At 50.1% G+C, this 24,768-nt stretch overlaps 1 protein-coding gene and 1 pseudogene across 1 annotated transcript in view; one reads left to right on the top strand and one right to left on the bottom strand.

Moving 5' to 3' along the window:
* Window positions 1–22,532, bottom strand: part of Cpt1a (carnitine palmitoyltransferase 1A) — a 62,582-nt gene extending 40,050 nt beyond the window's left edge. Inside the window, exon 1 of the mRNA XM_041661202.1 lies at window positions 22,449–22,532. The gene's annotated coding sequence lies outside the window, so the exon portion shown is untranslated. The remainder of the gene's footprint in view (window positions 1–22,448) is intronic.
* LOC121454835 lies at window positions 16,290–16,379 on the top strand (annotated as a pseudogene).
* Window positions 22,533–24,768: the final 2,236 nt, after the last annotated feature.

Below are 24,768 nucleotides of genomic sequence, written 5' to 3' on the forward strand. Positions count from 1 at the left end.
AAGAGCAGCCAGTGCTCTTTAACTACTGAGCCATCGCTCCAGCTCAAATATGTGTATTTTTTTAAAAAACAACAACAACAACAAACAGGATTCTAGGGCTGTAGCTCAGGTGGAGGAGTGCCCACTGAGCTCGCACATGCCCTGGGCATGACATCCAATACTACCTGTGGTAGTCCTTGCCTGGAATTCCAGCACTCGAGGTGGAGGCAAGAGGATCAGGAGCTCAGAATTATCCTCGGCTATACTGAAAGTTAGAAGCTAGCCTGGGCTACATGACATTAACAAGCAGAATTGGGGGTGTCACTCAATGGTAAAGCATTTGTCTAACCTGTTTGAGGCCCTGGGTTCTATCCCCAGCAATGCAAAAAACCTTTTTAAATCAATACATGTCACTATAGTTCAAAGATACCAACCAAAGCTCGGTGTGGTAGCATGGACCTAAGGAGGATAAGGCAGAAGGATTGCCACAGGCTAGAGGCCAGTTTGATCTAGCAGCCCAAGTTGTAGATTTAAACCCTGTCAATTGTGAATCATTTGTTCATTCAACAAACATTTGCTGGCTGCCTCCCATATACCAGTGAAGTGAGGCCCTAGACCCTGGTAAGAAATGGGAACTGGTCCCTCTGCCCTCTTGTGGTACAGAGAGGAGGCAAAGAGCAACCAATGCCTGCACAGCAGTTAGGGTGCAGAAAGAGATGCCAGACAAGAGACCCTGAAGCTCAGCATGCCACTCTGGAAACAAGCAGACAGCCCTGGCCCGGAGTGGTGCCATCAAAGATGAAGACGATAATCAACTCAACAGGCCTGAATCCTATAGGTTGGACATGATGATAAAGGGGCCCTCCAGCCTTGAACTATGTGCTCTACGGAGCAACTTCCTGGGGTGGGAGGGGGAGCAGGCAGCTGACAACTCACCTGTGGACCTGCTGTGCTGGAAATGTCACAGTGTCACCAAGGACACCTAGGTGGAGCAGCCAGGGGAAGTGGGAGGAATGAGGATGGTGCTGGCGGGCAACACAGCTGGAAGCTGGCCTTTGAGCTCTGCTCTGACCTCCAAAAGGGTGAGGGGGCAAAACTTAGAGCCCAAGAGAAGTCCCAGAGCCTTTACATCCTGCGTGGGAGGGCACCGACCCCACCTGAGAAAGCGACAAGACTACCCACCCATGCTTGTTCAGAGACACACAGCCCGGGTGAGGCACGGAAGGCAGCTCCGGTCAGGGTGAGGAGGCTGGCATTTGGGATTCCCTTGATCTTCAGATCCTCCTCCATCTACTTCTAAAGTGCTGGGATCACAGATATCTGTAACATGCCTGCTTTATCCACTGCCAGGGAAGAAGGCAGGGCATGCTAGCCAGGCACCCTCCTGACGACAGAGCCAGCACCAGGCCAAGCTTCCCATATCCGCAGCTATCACAAGACCTGAAGCCCACATCACAGGCATCAATCCAGGCAAACAGATTCTGTGACTGGTCGCCCTGCCAATCGTTTATGCGACCTCAAAGGTGAGTCAGGTGTATTGTTTCAAGTTCAAAGCCAGCCTGGGTTAAACGGTGAATTCCAGGCTGGGCCACAGATAGTCCTTGTTGCAAAAACAAAAACAAACTCAATAAAGTATCAGGGGACTTTCCTGTTGTGCGTACGTGAGAGTACACATGTTCCCGGGTGTTTGTACCCTTGTCTGCGCATCAAGGCCTGAGTTCAACACCAGCTATCTTCCTCCACTGTTTTCAACTTTACTGCCTGGAGGCGGGGTCTCTCACTGAACGAGGAGAGTGTAGACTGGCTAGGTGGAGCGATCCCCGAGTCCTTGTATCCTGTTCGCACCGTTTGCCAACCCCGGAGCTGGAATTACTGGCCTACGCTGCTATACTCAGCATTTTACATGAATGTTGGGGCTCAAAGTCAGGTCCTCAAGCTTGCTCAGCACGCTCTTCACCCACTGAGTCATCTCCTCAGCCCACGAGGGGGCTGTTAACTGCAGGTTAAACACAGTGCTGCAGTCAGTTCTATCCAAAGTCATGAACCACACATTTGCCCAGAAACCAAACCTAGTCTCAGGACAATCACGAGGCCTGGGAATACTTATGGTGGCCTTTCCAGGATGAAACGTCCCTGTCACGTGACCCGAGTTTAATGTTCAGAGCCACCTGAGCCCGCCAGGTGTGGTGGCACAAGACTATAAACTCAGCCCTAGGAAGGTAGAGGCAAGAGGATAGGGAGTTCAAGGTTATCCTTGGCTACACAGTGAGTTACCAGCCTGGTCTATGTAAAATCCTGTCACAAACAGACAAAAACTGCTAACTTAAAGAAGGCCACATCTGGCCTGACAGGTTCAAGGCAGCAAGCAGCCCTATTGCTTTTTTAGGTGTGCATAAACAATTCACAAAGGCAGCCTCACTGAGTCAAACCATTAAGCAGGCATTGGTGGCAGAGTTCATGAGTCAGTCTCAGCCTCCATGCTGGCTTCATAGGCTATTGCAGTCTCAGGCCATTCCCAGAAGCCACCAGGAAGTACAAATCAAATCCCAGCACATTCCACTCCCAGGAACAGCTGGAATTCAGTGATTGACAGGTGCTGGCGAAGACACTGAGAAGTCAGGGGCTTCCCCCACTGCGCTGTAGAACCGTGAAGGGGTCAGGTTAGAAGACGGCCTGATCTTTTCACCAAAAGGGTCCTTCAAGGTGGTGTGTTCAAGGCCAGCCTGGGCTACACAAAAAGATCATATACCAAAAAAACAAAGCATAAATGCCCAAACCGTGGAACCCAGAAACTCCTCTCCTTGGCCAAGACAACTCAAACAAGTCCACATTAAACCTATACAGGCGTGCTCACAGTGGCCATGTTCGTGATAGACAGAAACATGCAGGTTCCACATCAGGTGAGGAGATGACAGCCAGGCCCCTCCACAGGAGGAAGAACGTAGGTACATTGTGACATACTCACACACCAGAACATGACATGGCCCTAAGAAGGAAAGTGGCACCAACACACGCAATGACACAGATGAAACCATGACGTCAGGGTCTGGGGACATGGCTCAGGGGGACAAAGGTTCACCTCACATACACAAGGCCCAGGGTTCCAACCCCAGCGCCACGTAAACCAGGCACAGTGGCACATGCCTGCCATCCCAGCACTTGAGCCGGGGCGGCAGGAGGATCAGATGTTGAAATCATCTTTGGCTTGAGAGTAAGCTAGAAGTCAGCCTGAGCTACATGAGATCCTGTCTCCTTTGGGAGAAAAAGGCAAGGGCACAACATGAAGCCAGAAAGTCAAATGTCATCTTATTTCATTTACACAAAATATCGAGAACAGGAAAATCTATAGAAATAGAAAGATCGGCCCGGCAGTGATGGCACATGCCTTTAATCCCAGCACTCAGGAGGCAGGAAGATCTCTGAGTTCAAAGCCAGTCTGGTTTACAGAGCGAGTTCCAGAACAGCAAGGGCTTTTACACAGAAAAACCCTGTCTCAAAAATAATTAAATAAATAAGTAAATAAATAAAAATAATAGAAAGCTTGGAGCTGCCAGGGACTGAGAGAACTTGGAAAGGAGAAGGCTAAGAAGGAGTGTTTCTTTAGGGCTGATAAGAATGTTCCCAAGCCAAGCAGAATGACAGATAGTGGCACACTGCTGTGAGTAAATTAAAAATCTCCAAAACAGACTTTAGATGGGTGAACTGCTGATGTGAGTTACAGATTGTCTTAGTCAGGGTCACTATTACTGTGATGGAATACCATTATCAAATAAGTTAGGGAGGAGAGGATTTATTTGGTTACACTTCTATATCACAACACCAAAAGAAGCCCAGACTAGAACTCAATCAGGAAAGGAACCTGGAGGCAGGAGCTGATGCATGGGCCATGGAGGGATGCTGCTTATTGGCTTGATCCCTATTGCTTGCTCGACCTATCTTCTTATAGATCCAGGGTCACCAGCCCAGGGCTGTTACCATCCACAAGGAGGTAGACACTCCCCCATCAATCACTAATAAGAAAACGCCTTACAGATGGCTCTAATGGAGGCATTTTCTCATTGAGGTCCTTTCCTTTTGGATGACTCTAAACTGGGTTAAAAAGAAATCCATGTGCATCTGTTTAAGGTGTATCAAGGATTTATTTAGATATGAAAGGGGAGAAATACACCCACAAATACAGAATATGGTAAATCCAGTTGCAGAGTCCTTGGAAAGCTGGGAACCCCTCACAGCTGCCTGACCTGCCTGACCCGGTCTTCACCAAGAGGTAGAGTGGCCCCCTCCCTCCTTCCTTCTGAGAGGTCACATCAACAGACAAGAAGTACCTTCATTCAGGCTAGATAGCCCAAGGTCATGGGTGGAGCAAATACCCACTACACTTTCCTTTTTGTCTAGATAAAAAGGTTCTAAACTTAATATAAAACTATACACAATAAGAACGATTATCACATATTGTCCAGGAGGAAGGAGGAGTAATAACATAAACAAAAATGGAACTATAAGCAACAAGTTGTGAGGTAGGAAACATACTAAATGTCCAGATTATAGGTAAATGACAAATTACAGAGATTACTCCAATAGCTGTCCTATCCTGAAAAATCTGAGCCTAGTACCTGACGTGTTCTTAGTTAAGATATGAGAGAATAGTAACTGTGACTATCTAGTCTTCAACCCCATCAAAGACCTGAGAAGGAAAATAATATTCCTAAGTAAACAGGAAGTGCAAGCAAGCAACTTCCGAAAAATGTAAGAAATAACAGAGACAGCTTGGTGTCTGGACAGTCACCCAACATTTCTCTGAAACACTGGGGCATCCACTTTCAGCTACAGGCCCAGAATATTTGACAGATCATTTTTAGAAGCAGGAAATTTTGAAAGACTACTTTACATTGTCTTGGCAAGGTTCAGCAGTCTGTGTCAAGCTGACATAAAACTAGCTAGAACACATCTCAATGAGGCTGTTATTTAAAAATACTATCTCAGAGGCTGGAAAGATAATTCAGTAATCAAGAGTACTTGCTGTTCTTCCAGAAGACCCAAGTTCAGGTCCCAGCACCCACTTTAAGCAGCTCACAACCACCTATAACTCTGGTTCCAGGATCTCTTATTCCCTCTTGTGGCCTCTGTGGGCACTGCATTCATGTGATGTATATACACACATACACACACCCCTAATTTCTTTTAATTAAAGAAAAAAGGTGAAAGGAAAGAACTGACTTTCAAAAGCTGTCCGCTGCCTACCACACACTCACTATAGTATGCATGCTACCCCATTCTCTCTCTCTCTCTCACACACACATCATACACATACAGTAATAATAAATTAAACTTTTTAAGTGAAAAAAGTAGACAGTTGCTAAGAAATAATATTTGTAGTTGACCTCTGACCTCCATATGCACATGCACACATATGAATGCATATACACATGCATACATATGAGCATACTATGAACGTTCATGAAGAAAGAAAATAAAGAAAGAAAAAAATGTCCTTTCATAGAACACAAATGCTGTTTAACACCCAAGCATTTGATGCCACAGGACTGGGGACATCAGGAAGGAATGAGATGGCTTTAGAAGCCCACCCCATCACAGTTCCCACCAGGAACACCACCCTCCAGCACTAAGGAAGTTCTTTTTTCTTTTCTTTTTTTTCAGAAATCATCTAACGTGGCAGAGTAGACACCAAATATCTGCAGACAGCTCAGTCAGGAAAGTGCCGCAGCACAAACATAAAAACCTGAGTTCCAGCTACATTAAAAGCCAGGCATGGTGGAGCACACTTGTTGGGAGGCAAAGACAGGAGGATCCCTTGGGCTCACTGGTCAGCCTGCCTCCTGAGGCATCTGCCCAGGCCAAAGAGAGACCCTGCCTCAAAAACAGTAAGGTGGGTGGTATAAGGAATTGTGATAACCAAGGTTGACCTCTTACCTACATGTACACAAAACACACGAAACATAAATACACATACTACACACGTGCACACACACACGTGTAGATTTCATGGGACCTAGGATTGGGATGGGGAGGGGAGGGCAAAGGTTCCTTGGGAAACCTTGGGAAAGCAGGCAATGACCACACACAAGTCATTTCTGTTGATTTTTCTGCACGTCTGAGATCTCCCCACAACTTTTTTTGGGGGGAGGAGGGGAGGGTTGAGACAGGGTTTCTCTGTGTAACAGTCCTGGCTATTTTGGAGCTCACCTTGTAGACCAGACTGGCCTCAAACTCACAGAGATTCACTAGGCTGTATCTCCCGAGTACTGGGATTAAAAGTGTGTGCCACCACCGTCCGGCTTTCCCCACAACTCTTAATGTATCTAACGCAGCTGTGCCAGAGCTCTCATGGGTTCTAAGTAGTCGAGTGCCCCTGCCCCATCCATGTACTACACAGTAGACTCCTGCAGATGAAATGGAGACTGGAGGATGAAGCAAGCAGCCAGGGAGATGGGAAGTCAGCTGCTGCAACTAAAGACCCCACCCCCATCACACACCCACTTGTAACAGTTTCCTCCAAAACATTCCATCCTGCAGAAGAGCTCCTTAAGCAGGAAGGAAAGAACTCACAATGCTTTCAGGAAGTCCCTGAAACTGACGAGATGCAGTAGGCTCCTCCCTGCCAGAGTAAGCAATAAAAGCTGAGAGTCCCTCTGAGCTAACAGAACAAAGCTGTTCCAAAGACTCAGAGGAGCCAAGCTACAAAGAAGACTCTGAGACCAGACCAGCTGACTGGAAGAAACAGAAACCACCGAAGCTTACTGGAAGAGGTTTAGACCAACTAAGGCACCTAGAATGGTCACTCTCCAGCCTGTGAGCTGTCACCCATGCTGGGGTGGGCCTCGGTGATACAGCTGTCTTTGAGTCATTTCTGCTCCTCAGGTAACATCAATAAAGCCACTGGCCTACCGAGTTAGATTTTGGTGGTCTGTTGTGGGATCCCGATCTGGGAGAGAATACACCTGTGTGTTGTGTCACTCCAGAGAACGTTTTGTTACACACACCACTCTGAGATCTGGCAAGACTGAACTACATCTTTTGGTCAGGCTGAAGGGACTCTAGCTGGCTTGGGCATGGCAAACATGGTGCTGCCAGGCCTCGCCCTTCTCCCCAATTCCCTTGCCTTGCTAAAATACATTAGGTTACACTTCTACAGCCAGCCACCAAGGCCTAGTCACATACCTGGCTACTTCCTTCTCCTGAAGCTGACTACCAAGGTCCAACTATCATAAGCCCCCTTGCAGCTTCCCTAATTAACCACACCCAATCAAAACTAAACACCTCATCCTAACACAGGGTTTCGCCTTTGAACTTTATAAACTGTCATCTCTCTATGGGCCACATCTGTCTCCCCTCTATCCGGAGGCAGTCCTTTGTGTGCCCCGTCCTCCATCCTCCGGATAAATACCCCTTCCCCTTCTCCCTTGCCCTGTCTCCTGGCTTTGTCTCTTATTTCCTGCCCTTTGTCCCTCTGGCACAAATAAATCTCCTTTGTGCTAAGAACTTGGTCTTGAGCCGATACCAGTTCCTTCACAGGCTGCAAGCTAGTCCTGCCATCCTCCTCCTGGGCAAGAGACCACACCCACACCTGGCAGACTGCCACCTGCAGCTCCCTACTTTAGAGGTGGGCACAGATGTCTTTGGGAGGCTTTGTCACCCCAGAAACAGCAGTCACAGAGAGTCCCAATCCAGTCATCATAGTTCTGCTAATCAACCTGGGGGCGGGGGCAGGGTGTCCCTCCATCATCCCTGATTGAGCCAGTATTCCTGGTGTCCCTGGAAACACAACCTTTCTCCTCAGAGGGAAAGTAACTGTAGACAGGGTGTTTCAGGTGTTGACTTTCAATAGGACATTACTATCCACAATAATCAAGTTACAATAAATAAATAAATAAAAAGGAAAAAAATTCTAGACCAACAAAATTGCTAAATGGGCAAAGGAGCTTGCTGCCAAGCCTTTCTGCTCAAGTTCAATTCACAGGACCCACATGATAGAATAAGAGAACCAACTCCTGAGGCTGTCCTCTGACCTCCACTCCTGTGCTGTGGCGCATGCGTAATTCTCCGATTTATGTTGGGACATTTTCACACCCTCTGCTGCATGGCTGTGTGGTGGACACCCTTGTGTCCTCCTCACCTCCTGTGTGAAGTCACTGTGGGATAATGAATAGCTCTCTGTAGAACACCAAAAGCAAGTCCACCCTCAACAGTGGCTGCGAGGGGACTTGTCTGTGGGACACTTGGCAGAGCCATCCAACATGCCAACAGCCCAAAGCAGTTGTAGAGGGGTGACCAGACCAGCCGGGAGGATGAAAACCAACTAGATGCTTGAGGCTAAGGAGTGGTGCATACGCGTCCCAAGTAGGGAAGCAAAACATTTATAAACCCAAGGACCTTGAAGTGTCCCCAAAGCCCCGTGAGCTTGGCCAGAACCTAACCCTTCCTCAAATGTTCAAAGTCATAGAACACAGCACATCCAGGTCAGTATGGAACCTGCCTCTGCGCCTGCCCCTGCAATGAACTCACTGCTTGCTGACACAAGACCTATGGCTATCTGGCTCTTTTAATCGAGAATACAGCATCAGGGGATGGAGAGGTGGTTATGAACAAATACATGTGCTTGCTGAGGTCCAGAGTTCTGTTCCCAGCACCCACATCAGGTGGCTCAGAACTGTCTGTAATCTGGCTCCAAGGAGAACGGACATCTCTGAACTGAGGGACACCTCCATTCATAGGCACATAATCACACACACACACACACACACAACCTAAAAGGATAAGAATAAATATATAAAAATAGGACTACATCAAAGGGGTGGAGAGACGTTAAGTTAAGGGTATATACAGTTCTTGTAGAGGACCCAAGCTGTGTGGTTCATTCCAACTCCAGGGGATCCAATGCCATCTTCTAGGTTCCAAGGGCACTGCATACACATGACACACATGCAGACATTCACGCACACAGGACATTGCTGTCACACATCTTCCCTGGAACTCTGGGCATCTCTTCCACATTCATGTCTGAGCAGCCACAGGCGGCTACCTACTACCGTGTGTGTGTGTGTGTGTGTGTGTGTGTGTGTGTGTGTATACACCATGTGTGTATGTATACAGTGCGTATACCGTGTATGTGCATACCATGTGTATGTTTGTGTGTCTGTATACTGTGTGTATATACTGTGTGTGTATACTGTGTGTATGTATATACCGTGTGTATGCATACTGTGTGTGTGTATACACCGTGTGTGTATGTATACCGTGTGTGTGTGTGTATTTGTACATGCGAGAACTTGTGTACAAGAGGTCCAAAATTTTGCCATACTGACCCTTGTGCCCCCATCCCAGCTCTCAGGAGTCTGGCTACTCCCCTGCTGCACCCTGGCCTCATAAGGAAGTGAGCTTAAGCTCTTGGCCCATCAGGAGCCCTTCCTCTTCTTTCTCTAGAAATGTGTTCTTGTCTCAGAGGCTAGGCTTGGGGACAGGCCTCTCCCTGACTGACCCACCCCTTGGCCCCTCCCCTCATCTCCTTTCACCAGGTGTATTCAGCTCTGACGTCCCTCTGCCAATAGAAAGCCAATCTGTTCCTCAGATGGCTCTCTGCCTGGTTACTAAGGACACCCACTGCCATGACTCCTATTCTCCCTTCCCAGAAGCCCTTCCAGTGGTCACACCCTGCCTAGCCTGAGTCCTAAGGCTGTGTCCTTGTGTCTGAGCACCTGGGAACCCTGACGTACTAGAAGAATGGCCCTCAGGGTCAGCTGGCCCAGCCATTCTATCTGGCAGGCCAGCTGTGCCTGGACATAGGCCACTGGCATTGGGCAGCCTCCTCCTCCCTTCCAAAGGCTGTTGCAAAGAGGGCATGGCAGGCCTCCAGGGTGGCTGAGGGGCTCTGCCAGGCTCCATACACTGTGCACTAAATCACGGATTTCCCAGTACTAGACCACACTTCCAGTTTCTTCTTCCCGCCTCAGGTCACAGTGGCTCAAACCTGGCCTACCACATTATCTGCTATGGCCTCTAGCCCCTGACCTCTGTCTCCACTGACGGGAGGGTCTTCTTCGGCTGTCTGTACCTTGGGAGCCAGCCAGACCCCTGTCCCTAATCAGATCTCTGCAATCCACACTTGCTTCAAGGCCAGAAATACAGACTGGACTTAAAGAGGCATGTCAGCCCACCAGCGCCCCTCAGCCCACACCCTTCTTTTTATTGCCCCTCCCAATTATCTAGTGTCTACAGTCACTCCCGGAGCTGTCCCAAGTGCCCTGTGAAGCTCTGCTTTGCATGTTCTCTCTCTCTCTCTCTCTCTCTCTCACACACACACACACACACACACACACTCAAACCTGGCGGTTTGAGGGGACATACAAAGAGCTGGCCCACAGGGGGCTGCTCTAACCCATCGCAGCCCAGCGTGGAGAGCTAGTGTCCCTGGGCACAAGGTTTACACACAGGACCACGGGAAAGTAACTGCACTGCAGGGCATGCACCTGCGTCCCAAGTTCAAAGAGGGCCACAAGAACATATACTGGGAAGGAAAGCATAAGAGAGAAAAATATATGGATGGAAGGAAAGAGGGTTTGGACCTCCCCTCGGTCACTCACTGTCCCTCCCAAGTTGTTCAGCAAAAACAATTCTGTACCTAAGGTGTCTAAACCAGGCTGGCCTTGAACTTGTGACTGTCCTCTGGGGTCACAGTATCTGCCACCACACCTAGCATTAGCCTTTGAACTAGAATTCTAAACTAGAGTGGGGGGGGGGGAGTTGAATGCAACACACCCTCTAGGTAAACACACTGACTGCTCCACCCCAGAAACAGGTCTGGCCGGTACAAAGTAAAGTCCCCTCAGGGACTGTTCCTAACACAAGGTGGCTTCTTGCCCTGTGTCCTCAAACTGGTTAAGGCCAAACCGCAGGTGGCTGCTGCAGCAAGAACCCCCAGGTGCCAGGAAGATGTTCAGAGACACATCCACCATGCCAAAAGCAAAAAATCCTGATGGTAGAGGGCTAGGCTGTGGTATCTGGTGTCAGTATTTCTGAGAAGTGGGTGTCGAGGCCTGGATCTTGCCTCTGCCCCAAGTGGCAGCGTTAGTGTGGTAATTGCCACTCCCACATCCCACCTGCCAACCTCCTTGCCTGGGAACGTGTAAGTGCCCCCACACTCAGGCCTAACACCATGTATGTACCAGCCCCATTGCTGGGGAGGGACCCCCAAGGAGGGCTGTAGCAGGTCACTAAGCCCCTCACTGTAATCTGCTATTGGCACACCAAAATGCAGGAAAACCACCAACCTCACGGCAGGTCTACTGTATATCTGTCCCCAAGCTTGCAATTCTGTACCTCCATCTACACTAGACCCAGTGGCTCCACCGTTTACCCACTACTGATTGTCCTCGGAGTGTGTGTGAGTGTGTGTGTATGCAACCTCAGGTATTGTTCCTTAGGGGCCATTGCACACTATTTTCTCACCAGCCTGGGGCTTCACTGATTGGGCTAGGCTGGCTGACGGCAAGCCCCAGAGATGCTCCTGCGTCTACCCCTCCAAAGCTGGGATTACAAGCATGCACTACCATGCCTGACCTTTCTCAGGTCCTTATGCTTGTAAGGCAAGCGCTTTACTGACTGATCCATCTCCTCAACCCTTCTTGGGTCATTCCCATTCTCACCTTTCATCACACTTAGCTAAATACATGCCTCCAACAGGGCCCAGTTTTGGCCAGCTACTGACTCCACATTCCCAAAGCCTTGGCAATGCCTCAGGACATACTGGGTCACTCACCCATGCTTCCTGGCAGAGGGCGTCCCTTCCCAAGCTGTGTTTAATCATCTCCCAAGACGCTGAAAGCTTTCAGAGACACCAATCTTACTCAATGCTCTTGATTGAATCTTGAGGACTCTGCAGACTGCATCTCACTTGCTACTGACAAACTGTCTTCATTCTCAAAGTTTTGTTTATTATTATGTGAGTGTGTGTGTGTGCACGATGGATGTGTGTGGAGGTCAGAGGACAACTCCGTGTCGCTTCTCTACTCTTACATGTACGTGGGATCCGGGGTTGGTGTCACCAGGCATGCACAGCAAGCACTTTTCCCACTGAGGCATCTTGCTGACTTAAGCCTGTCTTCACTTTAATAACGTGGCTTGGAGTGGCGCTCCAGTCCTTGGCTAAATAAATGGCGCTGTGCTTTGCTAGTGGGATGTGCCCACTGGGCTCGCTCTCTCCATTGCCAACACCTCTACAACAAAAGCATTTCACCTCTGAGGTCAGCACACGAGCCCTAACACTGGCCATGCCACCAAACTGCCAACCCTAAGAAAAAATACCCACTTCCCTTCCCAGACCAAGCCCTCTTAGCATCCCCGTCTCCCCGTAGTTCCCCGGGGCTGCAGGGTTTAGGCAGGCAGCCAGCTAAGAAAGGAGGGGAAAGTTCACGAGAGGCCCAGTACACCGCCAGAAACTGGCACATGCCAGAGAAACTGCAATGTGGAAACCATGTTCATCATATAAATCAAACAGGAAGGCTTGCGCAGGGATGACAGGCTTCCGAGCAACTGAATTATGCAAATAGGTTTTGTGCTCCAGGGAGTATTTCAACACGGCCCTGCAGCACACAGATGGGGAGCCAGATAGGTTTGTAGACAGGTAGAAAGGACAACACGCAGGTCGGTGGCTCACAGTTCACTGTCAGAGATGGCAAGCAGGCTCATTTCATGTTTTCCATAGTAAAGAAAATGGGAGATATCCATTTGCCCAACCACATGGCACAAACCAAACAATGCCTAATTTGTGTGTGTGTGTTCATGTGTGTTCACACATGTCCAAACTGGGTGTCTATCACTCTCCACCTTATTGGTTGAGATGGGGTCTCTCACTGAACCCACAGAGCACTAATTTGACCAGGCTGGCTAGTCAGTGAGCCCCAGGGATCTTCCTGTCTCTGCGTCTCCAGTGTTGGGATTACAGATGTGCACCATTGCTCCTGGCTTTTTATGTGGGTACTGGGGATCAGAACTCAGCAAGCACTTTACTGACTGAGCCATAGCCTCAGCCTCTGTCTTTTCCGTTGCTTTATTTATTTATTTATTTATTTATTTATTTATTTTGACAGGGTCTGTGTAGCCCTGCCTGGAACTCGCAGAGATGAACTTTACTCTGCCTACCAAGTAGGATTAAAGGCATGGACCCTAACACCAGGGCCCCTGATAAAATATTTTAATTAATTTGTTTTACTGCTATCCACTCATTAAATTCTAACTAACTCTAAGAAATGAACCCATGAGGTCCCATTCACTAATGAGGAAAACAAGACTTAGACAGCAGAAGCTCACTTAAGGTCACAGCCAGCCAACAGCAGAGCAGGAATCTAGTCCAGGTCCGGTGCCAATGGGCATGTCCTTACTTACCAGGGTACAGTGGTGACAGCAAAGACCAGTTTAAGATTCCTGCAGTTGCAACACACATCGACTTATGTCACTGCTGTAGCCAAAATGATAGGTGGCAGCCAGCAGGAAAACTCACTTATTACAAACAGGCTAACTCTCAGTATGGCTTAGCTGCCCACCAGAATTTCATAATTCACCTGGCACGGAAGAGCAAGCTCTGCCTCCAGCTAATCCCTCAGCAGCTGTCCATCTCACCTGGCAGTAAACAACTGCTGGAAATCCTTAGAGAAAGGGTTACCCACAGGAAGAGACAGCTTAGCAGGATTCCAGGTCTAGGAACATGGCAGGCATCCCTCACCAGGAACAGCACCAGGCTGAGGAGCCCTGAGCCTTGTCCCTGGAAGGCCCCAAAGATCTGCCAGTAGGGTCTCTTATCACCTGCAACTCATGGGAATGTTCCCCTCTACTGAACAGATATGGCTCCAACTTAGGCTGAGCGCGGTGGCGCACACCTTTAATCCCAGCACTCAGGAGGCAGAGGCGGGCGGGCGGATCTCTGTGAGTTTGAGGCCAGTCTGGGCTACAGAGTGAGTTCTAGGCCAATCATCGGGGCTATACAGAGAAACTGCCTCAAAACAGCTGAAGAACAACTGAAGACAACACTGGCTGTGGGAGTACATGCCTCTGGAGTGCACGCCTCTGGAGTACACGCCTCTGGAGTACACGCCTCTGGAGTACATGCCTCTGGAGTGCACGCCTCTGGAGTACATGCCTCTGGAGTGCACGCCTCTGGAGTACACGCCTCTGGAGTACACGCACACACACATCAAAAATAAAAAGGACTTAAACCCTCACATGGCTGATATATCCAGAAGAAGTGGCTTAGAATGAATGGGACATGTGCACCTTGTGCTTCCTGGGGATCTGGGGAACAAGGAAAGCCAAGGAATGTCTCAGTACATTTCAGTGGCGGCAACAGAAGAGCTGATTTACATCTTATAAAGATTTACGCGCCTCACAGTTCCTGAGGCCGGGGAGTTCAGCACAACTCCCTCCTGGTAAGGGCCTTAGGCTATGTCCTCTGATGGAAGAAGCCACTGGTCTGGCGGGAGCCTGGACAAGAGTGGAAATGAGCACATGCAGAAGAGACAGCAGGGCCCAAGGCATCGACTTGGTGCGCCTCAGAAGACCGGATTCCAGCTCCGGACCAAGACACTAGCCCCCTCTGCTTCAGAGACTTCACCTTGCAAACTCAGTCACTCTGGCTACCAGATTATGACAGCTTTTTTCCCTTGGGGCATGTGTGGTCGGAGATGAACCACAGCAAGGGTCCTCCTCACTGGGAAAAGCTGTACCCTGAATTCATGGCTGAGCATTCCTGTATGCAAGCTCTAAAGCGGCCACAGGTGTCGTCCCACAGTGAGACACTGATATCACCATGTGCCACTCACACTGACGGGCTGGACTCGGCTGTTCAGGTCAGGTTAGGAAACGAATTTTGGGTTATGGCCATGACATTTTGAAAGGTCTGATCTCAAAATCTAAGCAGTGTCAGGCCTGGTTAGTATCTGGATGGTAAAAAAAGTAAATTTTCAGTCATCATTCAATCTACATCTCTCAAAAAATAAACCAACAGCACTCTCATCTGTCATACACTGCAAAAATTCAAGCTGGACATGATGAACACTTCTAACTCCAGCACTTGGGAGGTGAAGACAAGAGAATCATAAATTCAAAGGCATCCTTGGCTACACGGCCAGCCTAGGCTACGTGAGACACTGTCTCAATAAAATAAATAGACAGACAGATAGAATAATAAAGGAAACCGGTGAGATGGTTCAGCAGGAGAAACCAAACAACATGAGTTCAGTCCTCAAGAGACCCACACAGGAGAGGGAGGGAGCCAATTACCCCAAGCTGTCCTCTGACCTACAGGTGGCACACAAGTGCACACATGCACACGCACACATGCACATACATGTGCACACCTGCCCCACCACAAAAAACAGTTAAACTTGTTTAATAACAAGGGAAACACATGTTGACAAGGCTAACAGTACAGCCCATTCGTTCTGAAACACAGCACCTAGATCCAGTCTTGCCAGCACAGAACGCCCGTGTGAGCTCTGACTGCCAGGGAGGGGAGTGCATCTATCAGCTCAAGGAGCTCAGAACCTCTCCTCATACCAAGATATTGTATGTATCCCACAAATGTTCCCTAATCTCTGGGGCTGCTCTGCACCTCCCATGCATGTTCGTCACCTCAGCACCCTGACAGCTGCAATACAAGCAATGCAGAACACAGCAACAATCAAAACACCTGTCTAATAGCAATCCCAGAAAATCCCAGCATCTAGAAGCTATATTTACAAATGTCCCGATTTACAGGGGTAGGGGTCACACGCCACGAGCCACCTCCAGGTAAAAAAAAAAAATGCTGTTAGGTAGGGCTGGAGACATGGCTTAGGGGTTAAGAATCTGTGCTGCTTGCAGAAGACCTGAGCTCAGTTTCCAGCATCCACACGGGTTACCTCGAACCCCTAATTCCAGCTCTAGTGCAGTCTACCTTCTCTTCGGACTCAGCGGCCACTGCCCTCAAGTGGTTCCCCCACACACAAATACATAACTAAAATTAATCTTTTTTTTCTAAAGACAACTTCTCACTATGTAGCCCTGGCTGCTTGGCTTTGAACTCACAGAGATCCTCTTTCCTTTGCTTATAGTCCTGGTATTACAGCATGTGCTACCACCTCCAACAAGAGAAATCTCAAAAAAAAAAAAAATACTGCAAATGGCAGTGGGCCTCACAGCAACCCTCCATGTGCAGATGTGTCTAGTCTCGCTTCCTTCCGAGTGCCGCTCCTCTTCTGTGCACAAGCCTATACTTAAGGACCTTCACTGACTTCGGCTCTACGTCATTAAGAATGGAGGGTCTGTCACACAATGGCTGCAGGTAGCAGCCCTCCCGGTAGCTGAAGAAGCCTGTCGTGTATACGTTGCCCTAAGGGACCCTCGAGGCAGGTTTCTTGTGGATATTCATGCCTCTGAGGTCCCCAACCTCAGCTCCAGAGAGGTATGTGGTGCCTTTGAGAAGTCCCCAGGGCACAGTGGCCGGGGTTCACACTTCCTAGGTCAGCACGTGCATGCTCATCAAACTACAAGTAGAGAGGTGTGACGGAGGTCCTTCGAGGGGCCAAGTTCTGAGTTCCCTGGCTGCCAGAGGAACCACATCTCAAAGAAGTGGGTCTTCAAGTTTAATGCAGATGGACTGAAGACACTGAAGCTGAGAAGTGGCTCATCCCCGATGGCTCGGGGTGCAAATGTATCATCAACTGTGGTCCCCTGGATCTGCACTCCTGAGAGCTTCCCCTGTGCTGAATCCCACACACACACACCCAACAAACCTTGCAGCCAGTCTCAAAAAAGGGTGGGGGGAGGAAAAATAAGACATGTTGAGTCAATTCAATCTACTGGATGCTGTACCTCAGCACTACAATGGCCTCTGAAGGCCTGTGGTCTTCCTCGCAATCACGGGGTCGCACTAAAACCACCCAGGGTCACAGAGAAGATGGCATTCCACTTCATCAGTCCCAGGGAAAGAGCCAAATTTAGCCTCCGAAGTTCACTTTCTACGGGATGTATAATGTTTTCACTTGGGGGACAAGGCAGGGAGAGTGCACGCGGCTCCTCGGATGACCCGAGCATGGCTTCCAGTCCTCACAGAAAGCATCTTACAAGCATCTGTCTCCAGCCCCAGGGGAGACGATGTCTCCAGAGGCACCAGCACTCATAAATTTAAAAGTAATAAAAAAAATTAAAACCCTATTATGTGTCGTGGTGCACTTTAATCCCAGCACTGGGGGCGTAAAGGCAGGTGGATCTTTGTGAATTCCAAGATTGGCATGGCCTACATAGCAAATTCCGGGCCAGGTAGGACTACAAAGGATGACCCTGTCTCAAAAACAAAATAAAAGAAATCCTTTCTTCTTCTTTTTTTTTTTTTTTTTTTTTTTTTTTGGTTTTTCGAGTCAGGGTTTCTCTGTGGTAAGTTCGAGATTGTGCATAGGACACACTCTTGGAAGACAAAGCTGCGTCAAACTTGGAGACCTGCCTGCTTGCGCCACCCAAGTGCTGAGACTGAGGTCTAACTCCTTATTGGAATCTCCTGGGAGTCAGGGGATGCAGGAGAGCAGGCATCGGCGCTGCCTTCCTACAGAGGAGATGAACACCCGGGCGTGCTCCTACCTCGTCCCGGTCAGTCTCGGTCTGCACGTATGACGTGACAGTCACCACTAAGGGCCATGCTCAGAAAACGGTTACAACACAGATGTGGGTTCACTTCCACATCTGTCTCTCAGGGACAGACATCATCCTCTCGTACACTGTATTAACACCAAGCCACACAGCACTCCAGCTCCCGCGCACTGAAGGATGCCCGCGTGCAGCTAGCGCCGGATCTTTCGTTCAGCACCACATTCTTCCATTCCAGCAGGAGCTTGTACGGTCAACACAAATCCTTCAAGGAAGTGTCTGTCCTCGCTCTTCACCCCACCCCACCCCACATACACCAACGCCTCAGCCTCTCTTCTGACTGACTGACTAACCTGGGCAGTTCATTCCTTTCTTTTCAGATACCTTCACTGGCCCACAGGACACAATGAATGGGTTGTGCTCAACAAACTGGGAAGTGGACCTTCCAAAGAGCACGCCAGGGGCCGCTGCTGGGAAGCTAGGGTGAATGCTTTAATAAACCAATCAGTTTCGTAGAGGCCTGAGGTGGAGGTAAGAGGATCAGCCAGACAGCCTGATCTACAGAGTGAGTTTCAGGCTAGCCAGGACTACACAGACTCCGTTTCAAGGTGGGTAGAGGTGTGGGGAGTTACTCAATGTCCTTTCAGAGCTTCATAACAAGGCGTGTTGAATTCTCTATTCATGGCTTTACCCAAAGCCAAGGGAACCCTAAAGGGAGCCTTGGACAGTGTTAGGATGCTGGATCAGGTGCGGAACAACATGGAGGAAGTGAACTAAGGCAGGGGCCCCACCACTTCCTCTGACCCCTGCCTCCCAAGCATGGACTTCTAGCGGTATGACCAGTGAAACTCCCAAAGGACCCCCACCCTCTTAAGGTAATATCAATAGCTGAGTCAGTCCAGGGGACAAAGGCATCCCAACTTCTGTACTTCCTTCCCTCAGTAAGTACCGGCATGGCTGCTCGGGGTCAGGGTCGAGAAGACAGCAGGGAGAGCTAATTCTGGGGGGACTCAAGAAACAGAAGCAACAGACTCAGCTCCAGTCACACTTGGACAAGGGGACAGAGGCAAGAGGACTCCTGTGTTCCTAAGGGTCACAAGCCACCAACACCACTGTACAACATAGTATTTTTTTATTTCCTTGTTTTAGAGACAGGGTTTTATGATGTCCAGGCTAGTCCCAAAATAGTTATGTCACCGAGGCTAATCTTAAAGTCCTAATTTTCTGCCTCCACCTCCTAAGAGCTGGGCTTATAGGCATGGACTACTAAACCTGGCTCTGCTATTTTGGGTTTGTTTGTTTTCATTTTGTTTTTTGAGAGAAGGTCTCACAATATAGCCCTAGAATTCAAGGCAATCTTCCTGCCTCAGCACCCACTGGGATTACGGATGTTTTCAACCATGCCAATCCACCTTATCTAAATGGGTCTGTGTGCAGCATGGGTTGCCACTCCTCAGAGGTACGGGCAGCAGCCACTGTTTCCCAACCTTCCAAGTGGCAGTTACCCAGGTGTTGGGCCCCTCAAAAGGCAGCCTGCTCTCTGTTATTAACTTTGGAAAAACATCCCTGAAGGTCAGAACAACTCGCACAAAAAGGGCAAAGGTGGGCACTTCCCAGAACCAGGCTGCCACATTACCTAAACAAGGCAAAGCTGGCCTTAGCCCAGGGCCCGCGGGGACCCGATGTCTGCCGCAATATTTGTATGGGGCTCAAGGTGAAGGGTACAAAAGACAACAAATATTTGAAATCAACAAGTGGAACTTACTCCTTGTGTTAGGTAAGAAATTAAGAACAGAACAAAACAAAACAAACCAACAAAAACTCTGCATAGCCTAGGTTTGGCTCAGAAACCAGTTCTTGTGTATCCCACTCAGGACTCCAACGCCCTGGTCGTGTAACTGGCCCTGCTCTCCCCTATCCCCTTCCCAAGTGCTAGATGGTGGGTGTACAGGCATCACAGTCCTAAAGAAACTGCTCACGGGGGGAGGGGGGGTCTCGGCACCTGCTACCAAGTAGGTAGGCCGGCGATCACACGGCATCCCTATTTCCGCTTTTTTAACACAATATGCTGGCATTGCATCTCACATTTACTTATGGCAGTGGAACGTACATATATATATATATGCATACTTACACACACACCACACACTACAGAACGTGTGCGGAAGTTGGGATAATTTTCACCTTGCAAGTTCAGAGATCGAACTCACTCAGGTCGTCAGGTTTGGCAGCAGGCTTATTTTCCTGACAACAAAAGTTCTTACAATAAAAGCTTAAATTGGCATTAATTCAAGAGTGTGTAGTAATCCTTTTCTCAGCCTGCTAGGCGCGCCTCCGGTTTAACTCCCCTCCTTCTTCCCTGAGCTGGGGGTGAATCTTTGTAGGATCCCAGGCCGTCCTTGAACTCCCGGATTCAAGCGACCCTCCCTCCTTAGGGGACTGGACTTCTGCTAAGCACACTTTAAAACGATTCACCTTGGACTACCATTTATTCTAACTTAATTCAGTGCAGGCTTCCACCAGCTGCAGGACTTTGGCCTACCCGTCAACATCTATGCAGGGTTACTAAACATATTTTCCGACAAAACAAAACCTGCAAACGGTCAAAGTACGGGGGCGTCCCGGGCCTCCGGGCGCCTGGAGACCAAGAATGCAAGTTCAAGGCGCTGGGGAAGGGAAGGGCATTAACAACCGCGGCTTCCCGCCCCGCCCCTTCCCCCACCGCTGCGGGGTCACGTGGCGGCTGAGAAAAGTAGGGGAAAGGTTACGAGAGCCCCGCCCCCGTGCTGGCGCGTCCGGGGCGCTCGGATCCTGTTCCACCAGCCGAGCCCACGCAGGCCTTCCGGAGCTAGCAGGCGCGCGCCGCCCTGGGAATCACCGACCCGTTTTGTCCGACGACAGAAGTCGCTTGCAACAAAACAATCTGAAAACACTGTGCCTCCAAGGGTTTCAGAGAAACCCAAGCCAAAAAAAAAAAAATCGTAAAACTTACATTGCTTTTATGAATGGGTAAAATGGGCAAGAGGAATCAGGGTTGAGTAACCTCCAACGAGCGCCCCAAAATCCCGGGAGAACCATGCCTGCCCGTTCGGTGACGACTGGGTCCTGGCCAAGCCCAGCGGCGGCGGGAGGGAGGCGTTTCTCTCCCTCATCTGCAGTCAGGTGGCTTTCTAGCTCAAACTCGAAAGGTTTTGTCTTGTGCAAGTAGCCGCTTCGGCCAATTTTGATACAAAACCTGACCCGGGTTTGATTCCACAGACGGTTAAGACTAAGACGGAGTTCAAAGCCGGGCGTGGTGATACACGCCTGAAATCACAGCACTTGGGAGGGGGGCGTGTGCAGGAAGGAGAACAGGGGTTCCAGGCCAGACCCCATCTCAAAAAAAGTAATAAATAGATAAAAGAAAAATATTCAAGTATTTAAGTCTAGCGAGGTGTCGTAGTTAATTCTCATAACAAAAGGGCTCTTGATGCTGTGACAAAGCCAGGCCAGCGAGACTCGGAATGCAGCTGGTGCCCAATCCTACCTACTGTTCTGCACTGTCCCCTACACCACAGTCAGATTTACGTCCTCACTGAGCTTAGTCGACTGACTAGAAAGATGGGGGGAGGGAATGTATGCTTGCAGGCACAAATGAAAGGCCAAAGCTGTATTTTACTCATTTGGCTTGTGGTTTTGACAGAGATAAACACGCTTGAATATCAGGAATGACCAGAAACCAGACGCCTGTGCGAGAAAACGCTGTAACTCAATACGTTCCGAAAGGCTTCTAAACTCACTTTAATTTTATTTACAAACTTCCAGAGTTAGCAGTTCCCAACTAAAATGTGTCCTTGGACAACTATTTAAATGCACGGAACAGAAAGGAGCTGAGAGAGTCAGCCCGGAGATGAGAGTACTCAGCTTGATCTATATCCAGCCTGGTTCACACTAAGAACTTTTTAACTCCTTCAAAAAGTGAGCATTCATCTGTTTTCTGTGGCATTAAAGAAAGCAAGACTCGGATTCACAATATGAAGACGAAGAAAACGAAAGGAATCAGCTGTTAGAATACAGCCAAGCGGTTCTAGGGGCTGCCCAGACCTCAACGTCGGGCTGTCCCTGGCCAAGTTCTCTCAGGCCTGGTCACGTGGCCCCCCTCCAAGCTCCGGTCCCTGCGCGACCTTGGGCAATCTCTGGGCACCCACCTGCCCTTGAACCCCGCGCTAAACAAGAGGGAGGGGTGCTCAACACTTGAGTCTCAATGCCAAGGGCGTGTCCCGACGGCTGCACTGCGGGGACCCAAGCGGGGAGGGGGCACCGGCCACCTGCCAAATTCCTAGGCCGAGCATCCTTCCTGCTGCCGCGCCCGACCCTCGGGGACCCCCCAGGAACAATCCACCTGCAGAGTGGCGAGTGGGATGGGACTGGGAAAGAGCTTGGCTTCCACACTTGCTCCTAGCCACCAATGGAGTGGGGAGTGGAATGGGACGTAAAGGGATTTGACGTCCATACTGGACAGGGACCAAGAAGTCATGCCTAATTCAGAGCATCCGTCAGGGTGCTCTGAGGACCTCAAACCCATGCGCAGTCTCCACCGTGGAGAGGGACACGAGGAGCCGAGGCCCCACCACGCGTCCCTGGCGAAGGCATCCTGCCCAGTCCGGGGACCAAGCATCCTTTCTCCCACTTCGGGATCCCTAGACCGGTCATTTCGCGGGGGAGGGGGTGCCCTCTGCCTCTCCAACGCGCAGCTCCCGCGAACCCCGTGGACACAGTCTGTATCCCCCTCCGCGCTCCCACAGATGACACCCGCGCCCGGTCTAGGGCGATGCCACATCGCTACCCAAGCACTGCCTTACCGAGTCTGCGGACGCCGGCAGCGGAATGAGCGAGCGGAGTCCTGGCCGGGGCGGGCGAGGCCAAGCGTACAGACGCGCGCCACGGGTGATTGGCTGAGCTGGGCCGGGCTGCGGCGCGGGCGGGACGGGGCGGGACCTGGGCGGGGCGGGGCTACGGGGAGGAGTCCAGTGAGGAAACTGAGGCTAGCACCCGCGGTTGCCCACAACAGTTCTAGGACAGCATTCCTTAACCTTGAAGCCCTGTTTCTTCTTCTGCAAAAGGGGCTAACTCATTAGATAGGGCCATGCCCATAAATGTTCTTTGCATCACGCTTGGTTTACACTCGCGGCATATATGCATCGGCATATGAATTTCTCTACACGCCTGCAGTTCTTGCCCCGACCTTCCCCTCCACCCCCCACCAAACAAACAAAAACAAGACAGGAGCTTGGCGGGGAATAGTTTGCCATCGCGGAGTGAAGAAGCCCAAGTCCCAAGCCTGAGTGATAGATGTTTCTCATCCTAGAGCAGATTGGCTCCAGAGGCCAACACACTCAGGTTACCTGGAATAAAATCATCTGGGTTAAAAAAAAAATCTCATCTATGGGACAATTAGGATCTGGGCTTATGGTGTGGTGCATGCCTGTCCTGTATAAAGTCCTCGATTTTCAGCAGCAAAAAGCAATAGAATAGAATTACTCTTTGGACACCTACAACTAATAGGTGCCAGACCAGAAGTGATTGGAACCTGGTGCGGAGTGGCCTCTGCGGAGGGACCACCTGGCAGCACTTAGGGGCGAAGGTTGCAGGGTGCGCTGCGGCTGGGAGAAGTCGGGCCAGCCCCGGCAGGGAGCTCTACCCGCCAGGTGGGGCGCCCTCCCAGGCTGCAGATTCAGGCCCGGCGTATAACAACCGCTCTATAAATACACTGAAGAAGGAAAATTGAAGAAAAGCACTCCTGGTCATGGAAGACTGGTTTGCCTCCATCTTTCCCTGTGTTACCACGGAAAGGTTCAGCAGAGAAAATGAAAGTTCCCCTTTGATCCCGCCCCCAACTGTGGGTAACCGTTGCTGTGTCTCAGCACGCCCCCATCCCCATTGTTTTAAGAGTTCTGGAGATTGTTGTGTGTAACTTCACGGGTTTTGATTAGTTTCTGTGAAGTGACTCGAAGCTAATCGGGGTATTTCATTTGGCCACACAGTTCTGCTGTGACTTAACTGAACCGGCCTCCAAAGGACATTTCGGGACACCCCACACCCACATGCCGTGGGCCTTCTTAAACACCCTTCTCTGAACACCTGTTTCTGGGAGTGAAAGCAGATGTCAAGTGTGACATGCGGGGGGCACCTACCGAGGTGCTATCTGGAAACACTTTCTTCCATCCACCTGGCCTAAAGTGGTGAAGGGGGAAGAACTTATTTTCTTCGGCATTATTCTCACTATCATTATTGTTGTTGAGGCTTGCTGGAGAAGGCGCTCTTCTCCGCCCTAGAAGGCAGGTGTCTAGGCCCTGCACTGCTATCTGCTGCGTCTGCCCTTGTGGCTCTAGACACCTCCTGCTGCTCCCTTCTTAAAGCTCCTTTACCGCGCACAGACTGTCACACTCACCTTAAATGCCCTTCCTCCTCTCCCTAGAACCCCAGCGCTAACCGGTCCCCTCCCCAAGGACACTTCCTCCCTTTTCGGCGTCCTGCTTTGCGTCTGTCTGGATTGGCCCTGTGCCCTGTCTGTCCGGAAGGCTCTACGGCCTTGACCGTGGGCCCCGGTGCCACCTGCAGGCCGGGCGGGGCAGGAACAGGGGCGGGGACTTCGTCAGTAGGAGCGCCTAGGCGCCTCTTCGCGTACCTGTGCCCAGGGGAGGTACGGTAATGAGTCAGAACCGCCTGCAACTGGTTTATGCTATGGGAACCTCCTTTTCCTTTAACTCTGTCCCCACTAGACTCTGCTCCAGGGACTGTAGTTCCCGAGGTGGCTATTAATAAAGAGCTTAAAGAACACCCCCCAACACCCTACCCCACCCCCACGTACGCGCGCCCGGGGGGGGGGGGGGGGGCGGGGAAGTTTCGGCCCTAACCTAAACTCCCTGAGCGCTGAAAATATCTCAGGAACTGGGCGCAAAGCTAGAATAACTTTTCTCAAGCTCTTCTGGTTATGTTCCACATTCTTAGTTTTAGACTGTGCCAGCTGTCCAGGACAGATGCTTGCCCTCTGTGGTGGCTCGCATCTATAATCCCAGCACTTGGGAAACTGCGACAGAAGAATCACGTATGAATTGGAGGTCAGCCTGGGCTACAGTATGAACCTGTGGAAAACAAACAAACAAAAACAGGGTTGGAGAA

The sequence above is a fragment of the Microtus oregoni genome, unplaced genomic scaffold, assembly GCF_018167655.1.
Source record: "Microtus oregoni isolate MIOR12 unplaced genomic scaffold, Mior012 000012F_ref0000307, whole genome shotgun sequence".
NCBI classification, from domain to species: Eukaryota; Metazoa; Chordata; class Mammalia; order Rodentia; family Cricetidae; genus Microtus; species Microtus oregoni.